Here is a 6,650-nt window from a genome sequence, read left to right as displayed (position 1 = left end):
GATAATGGTAAAGCAGTGCCATGTAAAAAAAAAACTTGCTTTGTGTGTTATTTTGCTTTACAATGCCCTTCACATACCTCTCTGCCCTGAATACATACATTTTATATTGATTGTAACCACCACTTGTGTACTACAATACATTTTAGGCCAGTATTATAGCAAAACTATTGTAAAACAATGTCTCAGACATCAGGCAACATATTGTCAACCAGTAGCTTTCTTTGGTAGCTTTCGTCAGATAGTTTTAAGTCTAGATAGCATAGATAGCATTAATCTCTTCAAACTTCTGGTTGCCCTCAAAACTGTTGTGAACAATTCTGAGTCTGTATGTTTCTCTAGAACAGAGCATTTCATAGCAAACCACTTTGAATGACTTATGTCTTAATACCTAAATTATGCAGACGTTGTTGCGAAATAGGTGGAATGTATCATTTAAAGCAATAGTGTGATGGAATATCAAATTTACTGATTTTGTTTTCTCATTCCTCCAATGTAGTTGATGCCTATGACATAGTACTAAATAGACATGATGCTAACTGGTGTACATAAGCTTCCTTTACTCGTTAGCTACATTAACCTTGTAGCTTCTTTGCAAAACTGAAGAAGAAAATTTTAGACACCAAACATGTCTTGGCTGATCACCTGCGTTTGGGGTAAGAGGAAAACTGAGTAAATCTGAATTTTCATTGACTTATTTCTTTCAGCAACAAAATTCCACTGATTGTTCAAAATCTCTGAATAGTTGAGTCATTCTGAGTGGTTTGTTATGAAATGGTGCATTCTAGAGAAACTTACAGATTTGGATTTCTTTACAGTGGTGGTGATAGGAACCAGGGATTGCAACACAAAAATAGCCATTTTATCCAAAACAATCACTGAACCTGCAGGTGTTTTCTGAATTTTTAGTAATGTAATGTTGATAATATTAAAATAGTGGTCAATCTGAAAAAATGCATTTTCTTTTGGGGGCTATTTTGCCCCACAGTGCCATGAATGCACCTCTGAATGTTTTTTAAAAATGTGTTTTAAACCAAACTTATTTCAAAATTATTGTAAACCAATGTCTCAGACATCTGGTAGTGTATTTGTAACCATTTTATGTAATAAAAAATTCTGTGAAGATGCGTTTGGAGGCATTAAACTCTTTTAAGAAGCTGCCATCTCCTTCCCTAAGTGTTGATGAACTGAAGGGCAATTTAAGGCACTGACTTACTTTGGCTGAAGCCCACGGGTCCCAAGTAATTCAGGGCTTCTGATTTTGTGAGTGTTGTCACTGTGACCAATCAAATAATTGCGCTCGCCACAAAGATCTGCCTTATTTTCTCAGTCTTCCAATCACTGCACAGCAGCCATTGCTGTCCACCATAGGCCCTTTTCACAAGAAACGGAAGTACACAAATGCCAGGTTACACAAATTACACTGTTGTCTTACAGACGATAATTAACTTCAGAAATATTGCCGTTCTTATCACTTCGGCTCACCATAGTTGCCAAGATTGACATTTAAGGATGTGTCCAGAATTGTTGAAGAACACCAAACACACAATAATGTGGGAGTCCAAGCTGAATAAAGGTTATACTTTCTTCATAGAGGAATTCATTCACAGCTATCAGAGTACGCTAACGTGAGCTAACATCTATAAAGTGGTAAAACAATGGATAGGTGAAAATGACTATAACCAAAAAGCTAAATTAGCCACGTTAGCCGGAGATGTTGGAAGAGCCTGCTAATAATAAACTAGTTGCCAAAAAGGTAAACACACACACATACCAGCAGGTATATAGTCAATAATGCCACTGTACATGTATGGCAAGTTTATTTCTTCATCCAGGCACAAACCCATTTATCTCTGCTCATTGTCAGTAGAGAAGCCATTGAAACTGAGGTATTTCAAGCTCAGGCAGATGGGTAAACTGTACATTCTCTTATTCTTGGACCCAGCCTTCGTTGTTATTGTTGTTCTTTTAGCGGAAGCAGTGTATGAGTGCAATGAGTACTTCTGGTAGAAAAAAATAAAAATGTAAAAGGGCCTATTTCCTCAAGTTCAGTTTGTTATCAGTGCGCCAGTGTTTGAATTTGAAGCTCCAGCTGCAGTTGAAAGATGTAACAGTATGTGTAAAAGTGAGATTCCGTCCCAAAGACTGTGTCAGTTTCCATCGTCGTTGTCAGTTTCCTGTCAATTTTGTGATTACAATGTTGTTTATTTCAAAGACAGAAATGGATTAATGTAAAAGCAAATGTATAACATGCATCAAAGGTAAGATATGAATTGACCATAAACATTTTTTACTGCATGCTTTACCTCTCAAAATGATGGCATGCTATCTCATAGTAATTACTTAATATCTCATAATTAGGACTTTATGATCATTTGAATAGAATCAAATAGAATAGAATGTTTGTTGTCATTATATTCAGGTACACTAAATGCATCAAAGGTAAGACATGACTGGACCATAAACATTTTTCATGCCGGCCGTGACTGCATGTTTTACCTGTAATGATTAGGTTTAAGTCTGCTGTGTTGTTTTTTCACATCATTACACATCTCATGGTCTGATTTTATCATGTCCCCTTCTTTGGGTCTGCGCATTTGAAAATTCTAATTAATTAAATTCTAACCCACTTTTTCGCAAGCCTACCCAATAATTTATTTCTGCATACGCCACTAGATGAAACTTTAGCTCGTTGTAGACCACAGTCATTTTGGTGATGTAGATGGTTTTGCCAAGTAAACTGTACCACACACTGCTGGAGGAGCATCATGCAACAGATTAAACGGAGCACATATGAGCTCAAGTTGAAGTTCATCTCAAACTCACTGCAAATGTCAAACCTTGACTGACTATGGCTTTTAGTGGTTTGGTTCTGGGTTTAAGTTTGGTGAGGCTGAAACTGACATCTTATTTGCTGGCTTCTTGTTCAACATTTTCTTTTCACCTTAAATAGTGCAGCATTCACACGTGCCGGAAGGCAACAGTGGCACCGTTTAAGGTGGAACGGAAAATCCAAGAAAGAACCTGTCAGATAAGAAGCTTCAGTTTTGTTTAAGTTTGTGCAGTAACGGAAAGATGGTGAATGGCAGTACTGGACGTCACTGACTGGTGGCGGTGTGTGCATCTTAATTAAAAATAAAGGTTTAGATTTTTGGACGCTGTGTGAAACTAGACCCATAGGGCCCTCGACCGCCTGTAGCCCCAGGGGCCACAAACAGGTTAAAGTGCCCCTGGATGAACTAAGAACACCTACTCATTTGATATGAACACTAACACCTCCTACCAAACAGGAAAGAAGTGGTATTTATGAGGAATTCTCTACCATCTGACTGCCATCTCCTAGAATTAAAGAGTTTACAGAAGTCATTCTTTACAATGCTGAAGGAATTTAGATAGAATAATGGCATGGACAGTATCTAAATGTTTTTTAAATGGCAGATAAAGTTTCGTTTTGAATTAAAGCCTGTTTCTAAAATTATACATGTATGGTGTTGTTTTAGTTCTAAATTTAAGAATCTGAGATAAACAAAATGCAAATGCAAGTGAAGATCTTCTTTCTAAAAGTGATGATGAACCTAGAACATGCAGTGATTTAATACAAACACCAACACCTCCCACCAGACAGGAGGGACGTGGTAGATCTATGAGGAATAGCTCTAGCTTCTCACTGCCACCTGCCAGAATTAAAGAATGTACAGAAGTCATTCTAGTATGGAAGCCTGTTTCTGCTGCTGAAAACAAATATAGCCATTTAGTAACCCACAGTACTGAGAAAATTTCCCATAATTATGATCTAGTATCTCATAATTATGATATAGCATCTCATAATTGTCATAATTATGACTTAGTATCTCAAAATGATGTGCTGTCTCATAATAATTACTTAATATCTCATAATTGTGATAATTCAAATAGAATTGAATAGAATCTCTATTGTCATTATACTCAGGTACAGTCAAACTTCCCATGGCATCACTCCTATAGAGATCACAAGAGCAGAAATAATAAAATAAACTTAATTACAAACAGCAGTAATAGCAGCATACACTTAAAGTGACACTGCAAAACTACGAAATCAATTTACATTCAAAGGTACATAGCTACAGTTACATATTTACTGAGGGTTGGATGTTATGAATAGGAATAAATAACAGTCTCTGAAAGCCTAAGTGGCTGTGTGCATATATACATATATATGTCATAATCCTTTGTGTGTATATGTGTACACCACAGTTCTTGATGTGTGTATATGTGTGTGTGTGTGTGTGTGTGTGTGTGTGTGTATGCTCACAGTCCTTATATTCAGCTCTTATAGTCAGCTTAGCATCTCATAATTAAGATTTTCTCACAAAGCATCACATAAGTATTACTCATAATAATGACTTAGCACCTTACTATTACTCTTAGCAAAAAGGGTCCTATATAGTACAAAAAAATGGTTCTTTGGCTTGTAACAATAATGGAACCCTTTTTAAAAAGGGTTCTATATAGAACCATCCACAACACATTTTTCATTAATCTGAGGAACACTTTCACGATACAAAGAACCCTTTAATCATGCAAAGGGTTCTTTGAGTGTCCTATATAGAACCATTTTACTAAAGAACCCTAGAAGCCTATTTTTTTAAAAAATGTGTATGAGAAAAGTTTCTAATTATTATAAGATAGTAAGCCATTATTATGAAAGCTTAAGTTATAATTTTGGGAAACTTTTTTTATGAGACATTAAATCATTGATTTGACATGATAAGTCATAATTATGCAATAGTAAGACATGATTGTGAGAAACTCTCTCGTTATTATGACATACCACATGGTCTTTTCCCCAAATGGCAGAAACATGCTTCCATACTCTAGAACACTGTCATTAGGCTCTAATAATGAAGGAGCTTGGATGGAGTTGAGGCATGAAAGTTACTCAGATATTCTTTGAATGAAAGATTTTAGTTTTGAATGAAAGTTTTATTTTGAGTGGGAACCTGTTGTGAACTTTTTTGTTGTCTCAGTATTTATTAAATTAAGAAGGCTGTATTTCACACCTGAATCTATGAAAGTGTTCTGAGATAAACAAAATGCAAGTGAAGATCTTCTTTCTGAAAGCGATGATGAACACAGGATCACACTGATTTGATATAAACACCAACACCTCCCACTAGGCAGTAAAAAAGTGGTAGATTTATGAGGAGTAGCTCTGCCATCTCGCTGCCACCTGCTAGAATGAAAGAGTTACAGCTGCTGTTCCTGCATTCTGCCATTAGGCTCTATATTATTGAAAAAAGAATAATGGCATGAAAGTTTTGTTTTGAATGAAAATCTGTTTTTGTTGTGAATTTGATTAAGACTTGCCTCTACAAAACTGTTCACAGACAAACAAAATGCAAATGTAAAAAAAATGTCAGGTATACACCGAAGAAGAGAATGGATGTTTTCCAGCACCAGTGGCATGAAAAGGCAGCACACTGAGCCAAAAACATGGGATCAGATGCACAAAATCAACTATGAATATATTTGCTGGGGAAAAAATGCCTTGACAATCCCCTGATTGTGGTGCTATAGATAGCATCTGTTGATTTTTAACACTAGAGAGAGGGTATGTGTCTGGAGTTGTGAATGCCTACGAACAGTGTGCTATGGTGAAGCTGGACGTCACCCGCTCTTTCACACAGTAAGGCTGCCAAGCCTGGGGCGAGGTGATTACATCCTTTAAAGAAACGCTCTTCATATCTAGCACAGGCCTGCATTAATATAATTGATTATTCAGAGTCGGACGCAGACATTTCCATCAGGGCCGCTTTGATGGGGTGAGAGGGGAAAATCATTAATTCAGCATTAACAAAAAAAAAGGTAGGCCGAGATGCCCACAACATTCCACTGGAGCTCCGGCTGTTGGCTCTGGCTGCACCCTCTCAAAGGGAATAGCCGCTCTTCTTCCAACACACGCCTATTAGAGCTATTGATCCAGTCCAACAATGTTCAGGCTTTGCATTTAGCATGCAGGCGTGATTCCGAAATAGCAGCACTCTGGGTTAGGGTTGTGTCCTGGCTACTTGGCTGCGAATGTGTGTGCGCGTATATAGCTCAAAGCCGAAGTTGTTTCATCAATGTTGAATGGGGTCGCTTCTCGTTGAGATGAGGACAAGGGGCCTAAAGTCAGTGAGTGACAGTGCGGTAATGTTCAGCCCAGAGCATATGCCCGAATGAGCAACCGTCGAAGAAATCTGTTCATGCAGGACCTGTGAAAAGGCTGCTGCTTCACGTCTTCAGGTAGGGGAGGAGGTGAAGTGAAGTTCATCCCTGACAGGGCAGAGGAAATTTGTCAAAAGGCCTTTAAAGAAAGGCCATCCATAAAACACACTGCACTGTATTTGAATGATGCAAGAACTCTACAGTCATTTCTAAACACTATAATTGGATTGGAAAATACTGAAAGTCTTAATCGCTTTGAATGCTGTTTAAACTGTGAACATTTCTTTCAGTGTCGGAGCGCTTATCATTATGCATTCTGTTTTGTGTTTTGTGCAGGGGTAAGTAGTCAGGATGCACGAAATAAATGAATACTGAGGACAAGTGGATGAATGCTATTTATCCCAGGGTTGAATTCCCTCATGAAACTGAATTAGACAAATTTTCTGCAGCATATCAAAAATTTGCTG

This window comes from Colossoma macropomum, unplaced genomic scaffold (genome assembly GCF_904425465.1).
Source record: "Colossoma macropomum unplaced genomic scaffold, Colossoma_macropomum, whole genome shotgun sequence".
NCBI lineage: Eukaryota > Metazoa > Chordata > Actinopteri > Characiformes > Serrasalmidae > Colossoma > Colossoma macropomum.
Note: the sequence above shows the minus strand (reverse complement) of the source record.